Genomic DNA, 21,093 nt, shown 5'->3' on the forward strand with positions numbered 1-21,093 from the left:
AACTGAGGCCCATTATCACTGACCAGAGTGGTCGGATTGCCGTGTCTGCTGAAGACAGAGGTAAGAAATGCAGTCACCTGTTTTGTTGCAACAGACGCAGTAAAGGCTACCTCAGGCCACTTACTATAATAGTCAGTGAGTGTCAGAGCATATCGACAGTCCCAGACAGCAGTCTCGAATGGGCCCACAATGTCTATCGCCAGTTTTTCCCATGGTGCAGAAGGTAAAGGAACAGGCTGGAGTGGAACAGCAGAGGCTTTCGCAGTTTTGTCCAGAGAAAGACATAAATGACAAGCAGCAATTTTCTCCATCACAAATGTGTCCATGTTTGGCCACCAATACATCTCACGCAGGCATTGATTCGATCTCACAATTCCCTGATGACCCTCATGTGCAATACGGAACAATGACTCACGCAATTTTCCAGGCACAACCAGTCTAGATCCTCTAAACACAAACTCAGCTTGCACACTGAACTCATGTCGGAGCTTGTAGTATGGACGAATCACAGGATCCACAGCAGCGGAAGATGAAGGCCATTTACTCGCAATTTGTGCGCGCAACGCAGAGAGTTCAGAACAGTGAGCAGAGGCAGTAGCAAATTCTTCCTGGGATATGGCAATCGGCCCAGAAGACAGTAAAGCAACAAACTCGGGTTCTGTATCCGACTCAGCATCCAAAGGAAGAGGCAAGGGCAAGCGGGATAAACAATCTGCAGTGTAGTTCTCAGATCCAGCACGATATTCATCTATGTAGTCGAAACAGAGCAACCGAGCAGCCCACCGAGCAATACGCATACCAGCTCTATCAGTCCCTTTTGTGGTCAGCAGTGTCGTTAACGCTTGATGGTCAGTCCGCAACGTAAATCTGCGACCCCACAAGTACGTTCTCCATTTTTCCACCGCCCAGACACACGCCAGAGCCTCCTTTTCAACAGTGGAGTATTTCTGTTCAGCTGAGGACAGTGTTCTGGATGCGAAAGCGACAGTATGTTCTTGACCATCAGTGCCAATTTGAGCGAAGACAGCACCTAGTTCATATGCAGACGCGTCAGTAGAAATGACCACCGGCATCTCCGGGTCAAACAGTATAAGCGCAGGACTGTGAACCAGCAGCTTCTTCACATCATCCAAGCTTTGTTGAGCATCATCAGACCAGCGAAATCCACTCTCATCTCTCAAGCACTCACGCAGAGGCATCACCACGGACGCGAAATTAGGAATGAATTTGTTGTACCAGGAGAGAAGACCCAGGAAAGAACGCAACTGAACAGCATCCGTTGGTGCAGGTGCATCGATTATTGCAGATAGATGTTCTTGATCTAACTGAATACCCTGCGACGTCACCATGTGGCCTAGAAACTTCAAGCTCTGTTTTCTGAATTGACATTTTGACTCATTCAACACCAACCCAGCATCTTTGAGACGTTGCATCACCTTCTCTAGCGCTTGATCATGTTCTTGCAGCGAGCGTCCCCACACGATGATGTCGTCCAGATAATTTGCAATGTTCTGGATTCCTTTTAGAATGATGACCATCATCTTTTGGAATGCAGCTGGAGCAGATGCCAAGCCATAAGGTACCTTGCAGAATCTGAAGAGGTCCTCGTGTGTAAGAAAAGCAGTGAGGTCCCGGCAATCTTCATGAAGAGGTACCTGATGGTATGCACTTTCCAAGTCTATAGTTGAAAACACAGTTGCACCTTGCAGTAATGTCATCATCTCCTCCATGTGTGGCAATGGGTAGTTGTCTACTATAACTGCCTTGTTGGGCCCTCGCAAGTCCACACACATGCGGATCCCCCCCGTTTTCTTTTGGACCACAACAATCGGAGAAACCCATGGAGAAGAATCAATCCGTTCGATCACACCAGCCTGTAAGAGACGTTCCAGTTCTGTGGAAACAGCATCTCTCACGGAGAAAGGTAAGCGACGCAATTTGCATCTGACAGGGGTTACAGAGTCAGAAATGTTCACCTTGTGTGTGAAGTTGTTCACACAGCCTAATGCAGCACGCTGTGATGGAGAAGTGGAGAGAGCACAGACTGGAGCGGATTGTGCTGATGGCAGCACAGTGTGTCCAGTAATTTGCAGCTGAAGTCCCTTAATCAGATCCATGCCTAGCAAAGCAGTGCCAGTGTCAACAATGAAGAAGTGTGCAGGACAGGTAATGCCATATTTAGTGACTGTAGCAGATAAACATCCTAGTACTGAAATCGGCTCTTGTAAGTAAGTAACTAAACGGGCAGCAGGGGCATGCAACGGCACAGTGCGAAAATGCTGTTCATACAGTTGTTTCGGCAGGATGGACACAGACGAACCAGAGTCCACAGTAAGTTGAAGAGACACAGGGGTAGCAGCAGGTGAGGCATGTACGGTCACTTCACACATCAGACGGTCAGTCGCTCCAGGCAGATGGAGAATACAGACCTCTGGCAATTCAACTGAATGCACTGAATGAGTAGGAGCAGAACGGCAGACTCGTGCAAAAAGTCCAATCTTATTGCAATTCTTACATTTAGCAGATGCAGCGGGGCAGTTCTGTGCGTTTGCAAGATGTCCAGCAGAGCCACAGCGAAAGCATGTTCGAGCTGACGGAGCAGAAGCAGGTGGTTTTGATGAGGTACGTGCTTTGAATTTGGCCTTATGATGCTGTCGTCCAGAAGCAGGAGTGGCATGTACAGCTTGAACTGGAGCGAAGTTACTTGTAGCCAGCGATTTCGCCTGAGCATCAGCGGTCTCTAGCTGTGTGGCAATTGTAATTGCAGTCTCCAGTGTCAATTTAGATTCCACTAATAATCTTTCACGAATGCGAGGGTTAGCAATATTTTCAACAAGTTGATCACGCAACATATCGTCAAGATTGTCAGCAAATTCACATGTAGTCGCTAAATCTCTTAATGCAGCAATGTATTGTACTACCGTTTCATCTATCCTCTGTATGCGTTTCCTGAAAGCATGTCTTTCCACGACCACATTTCTTTTCGGAACGAAGTGTTGTTCCAAAGCCGTAATAGCATCAACTAGATCGTCACCGGTATTGGGCAGTGTATAAAACAATCTCTGACCTTCGGTTCCGAGGCAATGAAGAAGCAAAGCACGTTTTCTGGCTTCTGACCATAAATCCCCAGTAGCATTGATGACTAGCATGTAGTTCCGGAACATTTTCAGCCATGTGACTAGCGGTATAGCAGGCTCACCGGGACAAGGCAAAAAAGGATTGGGAAATGGAGCACTTACTGAAGCCATCCTCAGAAAATCTTGTAAAAAAACGTCCTCGTCACCAATTTGTTATGTCTTAATGTAGACAAGACGCTGGAGACCGTGGATTCCTTTCAGTAACTTTTATTTAACAGCACTAACTAGCAGTCAGCTTAGCATGCAGGCAGATGCTCTGTCTCTCTCTACTTCTTCTTCCTATCTACCTCCACACAACTCAGAAGCTTGAGTCCATCTAGTGGTGCACCAATGCAACAACACCACAGTTTGCATCTGAAGAGGAAACTCCTACAAATGCATATGAAAAAAAGGTCAGTCACGAAAACAGCTGTGTCCACGCATTTTCAGCGTTAATTTTTACTGCTAGATTTTTTTACTTTTCATGCCAAAAGAGGCGTTTGCGCTACTGCAAGCTGTTAGTAAATCTGGCCCATAATGTTCTCTTAAACGTAATGTTTTCTCTCAGAGCTGTGCTAAATTATTGGCTCATGGTAGTTTAAATGATATAAGCATCTAACATTAAGTTAATAAATGTGTGAGGTTTATACACATAAATATAAATAACTAGATGCCACATTGCCACATTAGCAGCTGTTTCTATACATAGATCGTCCGCCACATTGGATCGGTGCGAGCCGGACTGTGTTGCCAAGTCTGCGATTTTCTCTTGAAATTGGGTTACTTTTTTAATCGTTTCTGCGGGTGTTTTTTATCCAAAGGTTAAAAGTACAAGGATTATGTTATTAGGCTGTCAATCCTCGAACGATTTTATTTATGAATGTTAAGTTCTGTTATTTGGACTACGGACATTAGGCTCAGGATGAATGATTTTGTTTCACAGTTCTGGCAACCCTGCACAAGCTGGTTTGTTAACACTAAAGAACAAGGTGACTGTGCATTTGCAAGTATATTTATACGCGTGTATGATTATGAAACCTTTTTACTGATGTGTAAACTGAAACGTTATATTTGCTAAACTAACACATGACAACAACCAAAGAGTATTCCATTTTTCTGGAATTTATATTCCTGTGTTTTTTTACAGCCATGGCTGCGCAGTGTTTTGGTATTTTAGCAAACTGTGTAAGTGAGGTCAGTGGACTGTTCCAAGATGGCATACACGTCTACGTGTCTCGAGTGCTTGAATGAGGGATCTAGTTATATAAATCTATGTTTACACATGTCAAGAGTGTGTCATCCCCTTTGCTTTTGTGTTCACATACATAAACTGAACTATGATTTGTTGTCTGCGGTAAAAAAACAACTTCATAAACTACAAATATCGTGTTAACACTACGAAAATATAAAATTATTGTAAATAACCCAGCGTCAATAACACTAATGTGATTATTACTATCATCGCGCTGATCCTCATTATAATTGTGTACATTTCATAATATTGGTGACACTAATATATATAATCGTGATGACTGATATTGCATTGATACTTTGCACATTACAATATAGTAAATATCCCAGAAGCACCAACTGTGGTGTTAACTGTGATTTCTAAATGTAAATGTAAATCTTAAAAATAATATGCACATTATAATATTGTAAATAATATACTTCAATTAAACAATTGACAGTTTCTGACAATCCTACAGTATTTATTTCAGTAAAATTTCATAAACGTAAAATGCATAGAGAAAAACCTGCAATAATACCCCTTATTTTAATACCATATATTGTCTATGAAAACTATGAAAAGTGCTATATAAATAAAATTGAATTAAAAAGTTTAAGTCTCTTTCAGACAGATACCTTTTTAAATGTTGGTCTCTTTGCATGTTTTATCGTAACATGCTAGTCCTAAATTCCTCAGTCACTTTAGAACAGAATGTCTGACAATCCCTGGGTCTGAAATCTTCTACTCCCATACTATATACTTGGCGACAATCAGTATCAATCAGAGTCATGAATAGTATGTCCAAACCTCTGTTTGCAAAAAACAGTAGGGGAGAAATACCCTGATGGTGTACTGCTTCCACCGAGATTTGTGAGTGTCCCATGGTGTCTCGGGAGCTGAGCAATGATCAAATTCAAAGGTTAATCAAACGAAAATAGCAGAAATACTTTAAAGCGGATGTCTGTTTTTCAAATGTAAGTATACCAATAAATTAATTTCTTGTGACTAAATTATGTTTTTACCAACGCCTACGTACAGATTGTTGTTAATATGTCAGAGGTCAAAGAGCATACGGGTCACATGACATTAAAACTTGGTGGATGCAGTATGTCCGAAATGTATTCATACTACTCACACTCATACTACAGTATATAGAACGTACTATTTTAACGGTCAATAGGTAGGTAGCTATTCAAATTCAGTACGTACTGTCACAGTATGTGATTTCAGGCACAGCTTATGTCTCTGCCCACTGTGGAGACCCCTCGTGTAAACCAAAGTGATCAACAACAGGTCCAACAGATCCAAATACTAAATCTGTCCAACCGAAGAGAGGTGGTTAAGGGATGATGAAAAATGACTTCTTTCTGCCCCGTACCCCTCTCTGTCCTAGTCTCTGTTTCCCTGAGTTAATGACATTTATCAAATATAATCCATACTCAAAGCCAAGCTCTGCATTCAACAGCCCCAAGAAAAAGTAAGAGTTGGAGAAAGGGTTCTAACAGTGGGCTAACATAAACATGAAGAGTCCCCAAAGTTCAAAGCCCAAAGTTCAACACAGTGCTCACACAAATTGAAAAACGCTCACATGCATGCACACACGCACACACGTATTTGTTTTTCTGCCATAAGGGGGCCACAGTTTTTTTACAAATTGTGGGGTCCACCCTTTCCTGTGGTCCTACGCCTCCATAAAAAATCAAGAAAGATAATGAGAATAAAAAAACAAATATAACTTCAATTTAACAAAATTTGAACAAAATATTTCTTTATGATATATATAAACACTCTTATTATATTACCAAATCACTTTTTGGGGGTTTTCCGGGTCATATCTTGGTTATCACTTCCTGTTTTTAGTTCGAACTGTGCCAAAGTTCGTTTGAAAGCACACAATCGTTTCAGCGGTCTCTGTTCACTTGTTTGGTGCGCACCAGTGTTCGGATGGCACCGTTCACACTTACACAAATCAACCGAACTAACAGAGCGATCACATAAGATTTTGTTTTAATTTAACCAAACATGCCATTTGTGAACACCGTATGAGACATAGAAAATAAAATGTTGAAAATAAATCAGTCCCATATTTTTTCTGTTCAACAACTCTGGAAATCATCTCAAATGCTGAATTCAGTCAGAACACAGAACATGAAACATTTATTTAGCTCATGGTACTTGGAAAACCATTGTATTCCTCAGAGAACAAGTAGACTTATGCATCCCTTCACATGCACACATGCTAGTTGTATGGACTAGGACACCTGATCCTCATACAAGAGCCTCAGAGGCTGACTGCTGCCCCCTAGTGGAGTCACACGCTCTCTATATTACTTCTATATTCCTCAATCTCTATATTCCTCTATTTCCTTATTTCTGGGTCTTAACTGAGTGTTGTAGTGGATGGTCTCTGTGTCCTGACATACACATATTTTACACTATCAAAAAACAACCAAAAATTGTGTATATCAATATACCATTTATTACCAAAATCAAACAATTGCAAAGATCTTGTGTGTACTAGTGTATCATTCCAGCACCTACAAAACAGTCTGTTGAAACCATGCTCTAAACCCTCTGCAAGTTTTGTGCCGTTTTTGCCATTTCCAGGCATCATACAGATTCCTCCAAGAGTATTAATCAGATCAACATCATACTTGGTTAGTCTCATCAAAAGGCCTTTGCGATGCTAAATTGTGAAGATCTTAAATTGTCATTGAAATGGCGGCCTGCCTATGGGATTTTTTTGTACCTAAAATCCTATGGGATTTTTTCAATAAAAAATGAATGCAAACTGTTAAGAAACTGATTTCCCTGAAATTTGTAGCCATTGCCTGGCACTCCCTGCTAAACCCGGGCACCAAAGACTCAAAGTGGCTGCAACCCAGAGTGAGCCGTCTATCGCCAGACATCTCTTTCACTCTCAAGGCAGGCTGCCCGGTAAGATGGTCCATCCGCCAGACATTTTACAAAGCCTCAGTTCTGGCCGTAAGAGGTCTTATGTTAACCATGCAATCTGCCTTCCAGGCGGAACTTCTGGATGATATGGGACAGCAGCTGGAGAAAGGGACTCCTTCTCCCTCTCTCTGGAAGGAGATCATCACGGTGAATGACCTCGCCAGTGAGGGGTTTTGAGTCCATGTTCACAGGCGGTTCTGTCCTTCTTATTCCACCGTTCAAAATAAGAGTGCTCGTTTTCCCCACAAAAACATGTTGGGGGATTTCCCTGTGAGCAGGACTTACCATTAGGCAGAGGAAGGCAATCGCCTGGGGCCCCCGAGCTACCAGGGGCCCCCACAAGGAAGGGGTGGACTTAACCAATAAGCCATGTCAGCAGCCACGTAGAGCCCCAAGTAATCATCAAAATAGTCGCGATATTCCTGTTAATGTTTTACGTTATTACATCTGTACGAAGGCACTCCCCTCATTATAGATTAGAGTGGACCATTCCATTAGCACCGTATATGCGCGAGACGAGTTCGACAGCTAGAGAAAGTTAACGCAGTGGCGGAATTAGTAGAACTGCCCACAGCGAGAGTGTCATTGTGTGGTACATTAGCTGCAAAACGAAGTAAAAGTCGCAGGGAAATAAAACAACAAAGAACGCAGCTACACCAGCAGAGAGGAAAAAAGACGATTTACAAAAGATTGTTGCCAAAGTCTCTGCTTTTCCCCCACACAAACTCCACCACTGCTCCTACAGCAGCAGCGCCTCTCTCTCCCGTCAGACACAGCACTCTCCCGGCCACGAGCAATGATAATGTGCCGGTGAGTATTTCTCCATGAACACCGACAACACAGTTATAATGACTGATGACCAAAACATCTGTCAAACAAAGAGCGCTGTGCGCTTGGTAGGAGAGGGCGGCCAGTTCAAAGGTAGAAAGATTGTTTGACTCCGCTGCGAAGACCGATGGGCACATAAAGACATAATATAATAACGTCAGTGCAGTGCTAACGATTCATACTGTACGCACTAGTACAGAAATTTGGTCACATTTAAATGCACGAAAGGTCGTTAACCACAAAAAACACGGAGAGAGGACACACTTTGTATATAGTAATCCCAGATCAGGGTTTTTCCTTAGACTCTCGTCAAAAATATGTCGAGTGTCTTCACTGCGTGCATTATTAAACAGATTGTCATTTGTAACTGCAGTTACGCCACAATGGAGGCGCTGTTTCATTACCAGCAGTGAGACGCTGAAGAGTTCAGTAAAAGAGCTATATTAGGAGCTGTATTAGCTGTGTTTCACGGCTGTTCAGGAGTTTTACGTTCAATTTACATTTTCCTGAATTTCTTGAAAAGATTTCCTAAATTAACTTTCTGTACATCATTATAATGTTTTTAGCTGTGAAGTTGGATCGTTGAATCAGCGTTATTCTGTACACAGCGAGTTCGCCAGTATGACGCACATTGCGATCGAACGACTCGCAAACAAATGACTCCTTTGAACCAGTTCGTTTACACAGAATGTAAGAGATCAGTGAATCGTTCAAAGCTCAGTGAACTACAAGAGAACGTAGGGTGTGAATGAGCTTTGCTCATTTAGTTAGACTGGTTACTTATGGGCTAAAAAGTCTTATAAAAAAGTCTTATATTAAAGATTTCAACTTTTCTGTTTGATTGAATAAATTTAATACTAATGTAACTTAGTTTTCATTTCATCAAATTTTTTTAGAACTTTAATATAAGTGTTTTGTTAAGACACTTATCCCATGTTTTTCATTTGGGAATTCATTATTATATATTTTTTAATTAGTCAGTATCTGTGTTTATTAAGCTTAGTTTTCCCCTGTCACTTTGACTGGGGGTGAAAAGTTGTGTGCTTTGAGGAGGAAGAAAAATAAGGGTTGCAGTAAAGTAAAATGGTGCATAGTTGGGGCCCCCATACATGGATTTGCCTAGGGCCCCCAAATCACTAAATCCGCCCCTGCCTGTGAGAAAAAATGTACAAGCAGTTTCACCACACACCTCCCTACACCAGTCACACACAGATTTAATAAAGATGAAATGAAATAAATTGTTCCTGTGGCTCAGGGGTTAGTGCATTGCTTTAGCAAGGCAAAATGTTGTGGGTTCAATTCCCAGGGAACACACATACTGATCAAATGTATACTTTGAATACACTGTAAGTCGCTTTGGATAAAAGTGCCACTAAACTCTAATTGCAATTAACCACCAAGAGAAACAGATTCTGGCAACGAAAATGCATGGGATCTCTCTCTCTCCGTTTTATTTATTTATTTTTTACACCATTCCAGCATCTGGGGCTATATTCATGGAAAGAACCAGTGATTCCATACACAAGTCAGTTTACACAAGTTTTTTTTTAGTAGTAAACTTTTTTAAAGTAGCTGATATTGCCATCGTGACAGCAAAAAGCCGAGTCGCTTTCACCCCAAAATGGCGGAAATCGCAGGGCGCTGTTGTTGCAATGGAATGATCTATTGAGTTTCGCCTCTTGGTATCTATACTCTTTGATATAGGTTTGGGCTGAAATTGACTGTTATTGGGATATACCAAGCTTAGATGCTGTACCGTTGGATCATTTTACACATTTATTTGCAACATTGAGCATTATAACCAATTACAGACGTGTCTGTTGAATGCATTAATGTAATGGCCAATCAGGTGTTTAAATGAGTCACTAGTGTAGAAGAGTGTTGTTGAAGCATGCCTCCTGCCCTGAGTTCATCATAAACAATAACGTTTTGTGTAGTCAGATTCATTTATTATAACAAGATTTATTTTGGCGAGATTAAACTGAAGTGATTGACTGGTTCAGATGTTTGTTTACTTAACAGTAATATTAAATTACCAAATAGAGTACACACCTCATAAAGCATACTGTCACATCATCTGACTAAAGAATTTGGTTTCTGACTGATTATTTTAAGTGTTTTTGTTTTGCAAATTCACTGAGGAGAATCTTGATTCTGGCAACTCTGCCTTAACGTTCAGATTATTGGAGTGTTTCGGTCATGTTTGTCCTTCTGTAAATTGCCTCCAGTTCCTGTCGGTTGCTTCCGGTTCCTGTCTGCATCGCTTGTATCCCCACACTTCGCTCTAATATTAGTGTATTTTATTATCGTTACTTATCATTGTCGTTGCTAACCTATCCTGATATCTCAATAACCCTGCTTTTGTCATTTACTTGAAGATTCTAAACCAAAAGTGATAATTAACTTAACGCCGCTAGCATAGCAATAGCGTATTAACTTGCTTTCTGTTTACACTGTGGAATATCATCTTGCCTCTGGTTTGTCTTGTGTGCTAACTGTTTCTCTTTTTAAGCGAGTATACTACTATTCATTGAGCAACCTTGTTAAGTTGGAATTGCACTTCAAACCCAGTGAGTTATGGCTTCTATTCCTATTATTGTTACTTGCTCCTCATGTCATATGTTTAGCTTAGCCTTCTCTGTCAGCTGCGAGGGTTTTATATGCGATAACTGCAGGGAAATAGTTAGGCTGACAGAGAAGATCTTAGAATTAGAGTCTCGCATCCGATCGTTATCTGAGGATAGTAAGAGTGTAGGGACCATAGAAAACACTTTGGATGCGAGCAACATTAGCGCACACAGCTCAGTTCCGTTTAAAAATCCCCCACAGCTGGGAAACTTCGTGACTGTGAGACGGCGTAGTCGCAGGACAAAACATCACTCGACCGTTCCGATTACAGTCTCGTTTGCCCGCTCAGTGACGCACCGACTGAGAATCCTGCTGAAAGTGCCCTAGTTATCGGTGATTCTATTGTTCGGAACATTAACATAGAGGCACCAGCCACCATAGTCCAATGTTTACCGGGAGCCAGAGCGCCTGACATCAAGTCAAATTTAAATGTGCTGGCTAAGGCTAATCGTAAATTCAGTAAGATTGTTATTCACGTCGGCAGAAATGATGTTCGACTCCGTCAATCGGAGATCACAAAAGATAATATTAAAGAGGTGTGTGAGCTCGCAAGCACGATGTCAGACACTGTAATATTCTCTGGCCCCCTCACTGCTTATCGTGGTGATGAGATTTATAGCAGATTATCATCACTAAATGGCTGGTTGTCTGAGTGGTGCCTGCAGAATGATATAGTTTTTATAAATTACTGGAAGAGTTTTGAGGGCAGACCTGACCTGTTGAAACGAGATGGTCTCCATCCCTCCTGGGCTGGGATTTCCATCCTGTCTAGAAATATGGAAAAAAGTCTTAATAATGCTAATGCTAAAGCTTGACTCGTTGGGGCCCAGGTCAGGGAGCAGACAGAATGGCTTAACCAACTGTCTGCTTGCCGTCTCACGTCGCAGAACACACAAAATGTACAACATGTAGTAATCCGTTCTCCCAAACATCAAAAAATAGAGACTGTGTCTGTCCCCCAGATTAGCAAACATAAAATAATGCGTAAACCTCTTGAAAGTAATTTAATAAACTTTAAACTTTTTGTTAACGATATGATAACAGATCATAAAATAGACATGCTCTGTTTGACAGAAACATGGCTAAAACCAGATGGTTATTACTTAATATTATTACTTTAAATGAGTCTGTCCCCCAAAATTATTATTATAAACATGAGCCTCGTCTAAAAGGCAGAGAGGGAGGTGTCGCAGCACTTTACAATAACTCTTTCAGCATTTCCCAGAAGTCTAACTCTACATATAATTCTTTTGAAGTCATGGTTCTTCATGTTTCAACACCTAATACTAAAGATAAAACATTTTTTAAATTTATTTTAGCTATTGTATATACAGTAGGCCTCCAGGGCACCACACAGATTTTATTAAAGAATTTGGTGGGTTCTTATCAGAACTAGTACTGACCGCAGATAGACTCCTTGTCGTTGGTGACTTTAACATCCACGTAGATAATGATACAGATGCCTTAGGAATGGCTTTCAAAGACACTCTTAACTCCATGGGCATTAGTCAACATGTGTCAGGACCCACTCACCTTCGTAATCATACTTTAGATTTAATACTGTTTTACGGTATAAATGTGGACGACGTTAAAATCCTTCAGCAGAGTGAAGACATTTCGGATCATTATCTGGTATTATGTTTGCTTCACTGGCCTACGGCTGCAAATAAAACTCATTTTTACAAATATGGTAGAACAATAACTTCAACTACTAAAGATGCTTTTCTCTATAATCTGCCCTATTTGTTTCAAATCGCTAGCATGAGAAATAACGTTGAAGATCTTGACACTACCATTGAAAATTTTAATTCCACCTTCTCGGTAATGCTAGACACAGTTGCTCCTCTACGTTTAAAGAAGATTAAAAACGGCAGTCAAACACCGTGGTATAATGAACACTCTAAAGAAAGCGGCCCGAAAAATGGAGCGCAACTTTAAGAAAACTAAATTAGAGGTATTTCGTACAGCATGGAAGGATGGTATTCGAAAATACAGGAAAGCCCTAAAAACTTCTAGATCCGCCTACTTTTCATCACTAATAGAAGAAAACCAGCTCAACCCAAGGTTTTTATTTAACACAGTGGCTAAATTAACAAAAAATAAATCGTCAGTGACTTCTGATCTTGTATATCAGCATAGCAGTGATGAATTTATGAACTACTTATGAATTTATGAACTACTAAAATCCAAGATATTAGAGAAAAAATGATAACAATGCAATCAGAAGTGAAACCCGCTGAACAAACTAACTACAGCGCCCCTAAGGAGATAATGCAATTATTTTATACCGTAGATCACTATGAGCTTTCTAAAATCATTAGATCATCTAAATCAACAACATGCATTCTAGACCCTATACCTACAAATCTACTGAAAGAGATGCTCCCAGAAATTATAGATCCTATTCTTGGTATTATTAACTCATCTCTGACATTGGGACATGTGCCTAAAGCATATAAGGTGGCTGTTATAAGGCCCCTTGTCAAAAAACCCCAACTTGACCCTATAGAACTAGGGAACAACAGGCCTATATCGAATCTACCTTTCATATCTAAAGTTCTGGAAAAAGTAGTTTCAACTCAATTATGCTCCTTCCTCCAAAGGAATGACATCAATGAAGAATTCCAGTCTGGATTTAGAGCATGTCACAGTACAGAGACTGCTTTGATCACAGTTACAAATGATCTGCTATTGGCGTCTGACCGAGGTTGTATCTCGTTATTGGTGCTGCTAGACCTTAGTGCTGCATTCGATACCATTGACCACAGCACACTCCTACATAGACTCGAAAATTATGTCGGCATTAAGGGAATAGCTTTGAAATGGTTTAAATCTTATTTATCCGACCGTTTTCAATTTGTAGCAATAAACAATGAGGTGTCACGCAAATCGCAAGTCCAGTACGGTGTACCACAGGGCTCAGTCTTAGGGCCTCTGCTCTTCGCATTATACATGCTACCTCTAGGAGATATAATAAAGCGACACGGAGTTAGCTTTCACTGTTATGCTGATGATACTCAACTTTATATTTCCTCGAAGCCTCATGAAACACAGCAGTTCCATCGAATAATGGAATGCATAGTCGATATAAAAAACTGGATGAGTAACAACTTTTTATTACTGAACTCGGACAAAACGGAAGTGTTACTTATTGGACCGAAAACTGCTATAAGTAACAACCAAGAATACTGTTTAACTATTGACGGATGTTCCATAAAACCCTCGTCGTCAGCAAAGAATCTTGGCGTTCTATTCGATAGTAATCTGTCATTTGAGAGCCACGTCGCCAACACCTGTAAAATTGCGTTTTTCCATTTTAAGAATATATCTAAACTACGTCATATGCTGTCAATCTCAGATGCAGAGAAGTTAATTCATGCATTCATGACATCAAGACTAGATTACTGTAATGCACTGTTAGGTGGTTGCCCTGCAGGCTTATTACAAAAACTCCAATTGGTCCAAAACGCGGCAGCTCGAGTTCTTACACGTACAAAAAAGTATGAACATATTAGCCCGGTTCTGTCAACCTTGCACTGGTTACCTATAAAGCATCGCGTTAACTTTAAAATCTTGCTTATTACCTATAAAGCCTTACATGGTTTAGCTCCTCAGTACTTGAATGAACTCCTTTTGTATTACAGTCCTTCACGTGCATTACGCTCTCAGGCGTCCTGTCAGTTGGTAATACCTAGAATTTCAAAATCAAGTGCAGGTGGTAGATCCTTCTCCTATCTAGCGCCTAAACTTTGGAATAGTCTTCCCTGCACTGTCTGGGAGGCAGACACACTCTGTCAGTTTAAATCTAGACTAAAGACGCATCTTTTCAATCTTGCATACACTAGACTTCCATAATATAAATCTTCTGAGGGTTTTAGGCTGCACTAGTTAGATCAACCGGAACCAAAAACACAACTGATGTACTTGTTGCATCAAAGAGTGCAGAACAGTACTCTACTCTCAGCCAGTCTTGTCTCATTGTTCTAAGGTTACCACAGCGAGCAGGATGCAGTTCATGGCCTGACCTGATGGTAGAGCGGAGACCTGACAAGAGCTGAGATGATAGAGCTGGATAAAGAAGGACGCGGTCACCTGACACGTCCTCACCACAAAATTTCAAATGCTATTAGATTATTAATGATAATCTTAAACTATAATTTACCTTATTAGTAAGTTTATTTATTTTATTTAGCCTTGTGCAAGCTCTCTGGAGCTTGTGCAGAGGCAGCAGCTTTTGCCAGAGGGGAACTGGAATCCCCTGGTTGGGCCTGGGTTTTCCTGAGGTTTTTTCTCGATTAGAGTTTTGGGTTCCTCGCCACCGTTTGCATACTGTTTTGCATCTGCCTGGCCGGGGAGGCTGCTTTAGAATTTTAAAGTTTTACTTAATTAATATTGCATATAGAAATTTATAGTCTGTTATATTTGATCTGTGCTTCTCTCTCCTTTATCTTAAATGTGTGCTCTCACTGTGCATGTGTGTGTGTGTGCGTGCGTGTCTTTGTGTGTGCGCGTACTTGTCTGTGTACGTATGTGTGTGCGTGCGCATGCGTGTGTGTGTCTGTGTGTTAGTACGTGTGCATATTGTGTGTGTGGAGTGTTTTGTATGTGGGTATGTCTGTCTTCTTTGTTTTCACTTTTTTCTTGTTTTTGCAGGTACAACTTTAATTGGTTTGCTTATAATCAATATGTCTTATGTACAGCTGCTTTGTAACAATGAAAATTGTTAAAAGCGCTATATAAATAAAGTTGAGTTGAGTAAGTTTCTCCCAACTCCATGTGTAATAATAGAGCTCCAGAGTGACAACCAGCTTCTTAGTCATGACTAAGAGCAGCAACATAACAAAATGTGAAAAAAATGAAGGGGTATTGTAGCGAGGAAGGCGGGGCGAGAGCCGTGGGGCGGGTAAGGCGGGGCCGGCGGCGTAAGTGGCAACGAGTGTCAGCTGTGCGACCGCCGGTCCCGCCTTACCCGCCCCTCTGCTCTCGCGCCGCCTTCCTCGCTACAGGTATGAATAATTTTGCAAGCCACTGTATATAGTTAATCACATATGATACACAGTAATAATCAAGTATGATTGTTTTTAACACAAACAGTAAACAGTTTTCTTACTCTTTCTCCTATGATAACTGTGACCCATAGAAGTGAAGTTTCACTTCAGACAGGAATATGGAGAGAATACTAAAATAGAAAGTCATGAATAACTCAGAGAGAGAAAGTTGCAGGAGTGACTGGAGGTTAGACAGGACACCCTGTGTTACGATGTCACCTTATCTATCAAACTTTCATAAAACAGACAACCAGCATTGTTCTCTAACACACATTTTAATACCATTACATTCCTAAATTGCAACATGTAAATACAGTAGTGCTGTATATGACAATGGTAAGCAGTCAGTACCAATACATATCAAACGGTCATTTTACCTTCTGATATTAGTACCTTTCACACATGCAGTCTCTACTGGTAAATTGCCAGAAAATTGCAGTTAACAGTTTGTGTGTGAACAGAACCTTTCCGGTAAATCAGTACTCCCAATTTACCAGTAATAGGAGTTGTAAGATTACAGGCAAATTACCAGTATGAGGCGCTAGGATGAAGGAAGAATGAGGATTACCTTTAAGAGCACTGCTTTGGGCCAATCACAGCACTAACGCAGATGACGTGCACACTCTGCACTGTATATCTCTTCACATTTATGTAATGAAGTTGTTCAAAACAGTGCCAAACACTTTCTCATGTATTCACCAAACTGCTCACGTCCCTCGCGCACCCTCTGTGTATCTGTATGTAGGGATGTAACAATTACCGGTTTAATGGTTTACCGTGATAATAACGTCCAATGGTTAGCATTAACGTGTCATATTTTAATTACAGTTAAACCGTGCCAGTGTTACAGCTTGTAAAACCCAGTCCAGCATCAAACAAAGTTATCAAGAGTATAACGTAGATGCAACATGAAACGTGGGTTTTGTTCATTTATGTCAGGAGACTAAGGCCACGTTCACACTGCCACTAAAATCCGATTTTTTTGCTCATATGTGACCCATGTTTACTGCATGACAGTGTGAACAGGACAAACCACATGGAATCCGATCTTTTTTAATCTGATCTGAGCCACTTATATGTGGTCCTAAATCAGATACAGGTCTGATGTTTCGCAATGCGACCTCAGTCTGAACGGTCATATCGGATTTCATGCGACTTTTGCGTCATTGTAGATCGACATGCGTCATAATTCTGCAATGATTTAAAGCTTCACGAGCCATTCTGTTGAGGGAAGTGCACTTTACAGCTCGGTTGCCAAACTTTAAACATCAGATTATAAACATAAGCCCTTGCACTGTCTACACCGCACGCGAGCCGCACGATGCGATGCAACAAATGACTATAGGATCCATTATACGGACTGCTCCGGGAATGCTCTCAAATCGCGCCGTGAGAACGGTCCACTCAGCACCGCATAAAGTCAAACACACCCGCTGACTTGACCCTTGCTTATTTATGACAGCCTGCTGCATTATTGTTGTTTTGCTCATGCGATTCAGTTTAGAACCATCACGAGTTCACACTGGAATCTGATATTGGCCACATTTTAAAAATAGTGTGAACAACCGAACAAAAAAATCTGATCTGAGCAAAAAATCGGAATTGCGCATTTAGGCTTGCAGTGTGAACGTAGTCTAAATCAGGAGTCAGGAGTTTTGACATTCGGAACAAAATAACGCGAGACATACCTATTTATACACGTCTGCTCCTGTGAGTTTATGATGCTTCACTAATTAGTTTGCATTAATTTGCACATTTGTGGAAATTTAGATATAGGCCTACTGACACACATTTACTTCATATTTCTTTATACTGACCCATAATTTCTATTCATTTGCCATTGAATTATGTAATATGATGAGTTTTAAACAGCTTGTTTTTTCTGGTATCGCTGTTATGAGTGCAGATGTCATGCCGGTTTCTCCTGGGTCCTAAAGTACACCCAATTTCTCATAACACACGCATACACATGATTTGATGAATTGTGTTGTGTTTGTATGAAAATCTGATTTACTCACTTAAGGTTGTGTTTAATCTGAACTAGGAAACCTTTACCTCATGACCCCAACGTGCCATGACTAACATGAATGTTATTTAATTGATGTAAAATAAATCAAAAATATTTTTTGGGCATTTCTAGAACATGTTAATAAAACCGCAACAATAGTGATGATATTGCCCACCATAACCGTGATCTATAATTTTCACACCGTATGTATGAAATGTATGACATCTGTATGTATGAACATAACGGTTTCTGCCTGCAGTTTTTTTTCCTGCGTTTCTGCATAGTTCAGGTCAGTTTTTAAGTTTTCTATCTCCATGTTTTAACGCAAAGTTGGGACGTATAGAGAAAAAGGTAATTAAAGGGGTCATATGTATGACTCGAATACATGTTTTTCTGTGTCTTTGGTGTGTTATAAGTTGCCCATGCATGTATTATACACATACAATTGCAAAAATTTAAGTGTCAGAACAAAAGATGCATTCTGTCAGGACTCTGTCCTTCCTGTTTTTGAGTTCTTTAACTCTATGGACAGGGTCGTGACAGAACCATGTCCTGCGGGTGTTTTGTGTGGAGACGCGTGGCTTTTGTTTACTTTGTGCCACGTGTCCTCCTGTCCTGTCCTCCTGTCCCGTCTCTTAGTTTCCCGTAGTCTCGCCATTATTGTTAATCCCGGTCACCTGGCCTCACCTCCCTTTTGTAATTATCCTCTGTGATTGTTTCCCTATTTAATGTTCCCCTCAGTCTCCAGTTTTTGTTGGTTCATTGTTCTATGTTCTCTGCTGTTCGTTCGTGGAGTTCTCGTTTCCTGCCTTGTCTTGCCCATTTTGTGAGTTTGGTTTTGTGTATAATTTATAGTTCTCGTTTTGCCCCCTTGTGGGAAGTTTTGTTTATCTTTTGAAAAGTCTCTTGTTTATGTTTTTGTTACCCCCACCGTGGGGGGTAGTTTGTTTTGTTTTTGTTTAAATAAATCATTTTTTAAGTTAACCCCTTCATCGCTTGCCTGCATTTGGGTTCTGCCTTGACCATTTTGTAACAGAATGAACCGACCAAAGAAGAACCCAGCAGGCAGCTCCATGGAGGTTGAACGATCCATCCAGGCTCACGCACTATTCGGCTTTCGCCAAGGAGGGACCCCGGTAAAGGACTTCGCCATGAACTTTCTATCAACTGCGCGCTACTCGGGGTTCAACGAGAGGGAGCTGAAGGTGATAACAGCTGTCTCGACGAGCCGTTTCCATCTGCCGAGATGCGCAGGATGAGTCCCCTGAGCTTCGTCGATCAGCTCGAATGCGCTATGGAGCGTGAGCACTCCAGGGGATCATCCATGGCGGAGTCTCCCTCGGGACTGGTGGCGATTCCAGAGGGTGGTGTCGTGCAGCTCGGGGTCCTGGGCCTCGGTGCTCCCTCAGCGGTCTCACCACCACCCACCAGCCTCGGTGAGAAACAGGGAAGGCGGGAGTCTTGGGGGTCTTCTTCTGAGGCCTCTAACCCAGAGCCAGCCCCAGCTTTCACCTCGTTCCTTCAGCCGACCACCGGGCGGGTGGCTCGGCTGAGGAAAAAAAGGCAACGGCGAGCAGCACGAGGTCCGTCCCAGCCGCAGCAGCCGGCGTCCCAGCCGGTGTCTCAGCCGGCATCTCAGCCCGCTTTCCAGACGGCGTTTCCGCCGGCTCTTCAGCCGATGACTCTGCCGGCCCTCTCGCCGGAGATTCTGCCGGCCCTCTCGCCGGAGATTCAGCCGGCCTTACAGCCGGTCTCACAGACCTGTTCCGACCCGGCCATACGGCCGGCAGTTCCCCCCAGGACTTCCCCTACCAATTCCCCCGGGACTCCGCTCTCTCGAGCGTCCCCACGGACTAAGACTGTCCCCCTTGTCCCAACCCTTTTGGACTTCCCCCCTTGAACTCTTGTGTTCCCACGCCCCCCCTCCCATGTTTATTATTTTTATTGGCACACCCCAGTCCTTTAATTGCTGCCCTTATGCTCCCTTTGGTTTGTTTTGTGTTGTCTTTGTGGTGTTTGTCTGTGTGCTTTACTGTTTCGTCCCGCGGAGGTTTCTCCCTTGGAACGCCGTGAGGCGTTTCTTGGGGCGGGGGTTCTGTCAGGACTCTGTCCTTCCTGTTTTCGAGTTCTTTAACTCTATGGACAGGGTCATGACAGAACCATGTCCTGCGGGTGTTTTGTGTGGAGACGTGTGGCTTTTGTTTACTTTGTGCCACGTGTCCTCCTGTCCCGTCTCTTAGTTTCCCGTAGTCTCGCCATTATTGTTAATCCCGGTCACCTGGCCTCACCTCCCTTTTGTAATTATCCTCTGTGATTGTTTCCCTATTTAATGTTCCCCTCAGTCTCTAGTTTTTGTCGGTTCATTGTTCTATGTTCCCTGCTGTTCGTTCGTGGAGTTCTCGTTTCCTGCCTTGTCTTGCCCGTTTTGTGAGTTTGGTTTTGTGTATAATTTATAGTTCTCATTTTGCCCCCTTGTGGGAAGTTTTGTTTATCTTTTGAAAAGTCTCTTGTTTATGTTTTTGTTACCCCCCACAGTGGGTTGTTTGTTTTGTTTTTGTTTAAATAAATCATTTTTAAGTTAACTCCTTCATCGCCTGCCTGCATTTGGGTTCTGCCTTGACCATTTCGTAACACATTCTATCTAAAAACGAATGCTCACCCAGACCTGCCTGAAACGCCTTGTGTAACCACACCCCCACAAATCTACGTCAGTTCGTGGTATGATTTGACTAAGACCGCCCAAATGTATACGCAAGTAAGGTGGGCGTACCTGTCAGTACAATTGCTTTGTAACCTGATGTTCCAAATATGGTAAGAGGCATTACATTTCCATCAAACGCTTGCAGTATTCGACCAATCACTATGCACTGGTTAACTGGCCAATCATAGCACACCTCGCTTTTCAGAGTGATGAGGTTTGTAAAAAATCTGTGCGTTTCAGAGATGCTGGGCAAAGAGGAGATACAAACATGCACGGTATGTGGAAAATACAGCATTTTTGAACCTTAAATCGTGTATACACATTGCATTACATCTAAAACAAACGATAATATTTGAGAAAAGGACAGTTATACTTTCCTCAAGTTTAATAAGGCTGCTTGTTCATCATCACAGTCATCAGCATACATGCAGATTCGAGAGACAAAACAACAAAACAGTTTTGTCACAGAAACAAAACAAGAAAAAATAAAAAACTGAAGCTGGCGGAGTAGTTCTCTCATCTCACGTTAGTTCCCTATCGAGAGCGGTCTCTCGACATTGCGGAAGCTTCCGCATATG

At 41.8% G+C, this 21,093-nt stretch overlaps 2 protein-coding genes across 4 annotated transcripts in view; one reads left to right on the forward strand and one right to left on the reverse strand.

Moving 5' to 3' along the window:
* Positions 1 to 21,093, reverse strand: part of gse1b (Gse1 coiled-coil protein b) — a 375,321-nt gene that overhangs the window by 187,466 nt on the left and 166,762 nt on the right. The window lies entirely within an intron of this gene.
* LOC130562495 (uncharacterized) overlaps positions 1 to 21,093 on the forward strand; it is a 156,275-nt gene that overhangs the window by 97,188 nt on the left and 37,994 nt on the right. The window contains exons 1-3 of one of the 2 annotated variants that reach the window (XR_008963967.1): positions 1,544 to 1,651; positions 1,747 to 1,924; positions 1,990 to 2,622. The exons of the other annotated variant lie outside the window; for it this stretch is intronic. The gene's annotated coding sequence lies outside the window, so the exon portion shown is untranslated. Of the gene's footprint in view, positions 1 to 1,543; positions 1,652 to 1,746; positions 1,925 to 1,989; positions 2,623 to 21,093 lie in introns of those variants that run through there. 2 annotated transcript variants of the gene reach the window in all.

This window comes from Triplophysa rosa, linkage group LG12, assembly GCF_024868665.1.
Source record: "Triplophysa rosa linkage group LG12, Trosa_1v2, whole genome shotgun sequence".
NCBI classification, from domain to species: Eukaryota; Metazoa; Chordata; class Actinopteri; order Cypriniformes; family Nemacheilidae; genus Triplophysa; species Triplophysa rosa.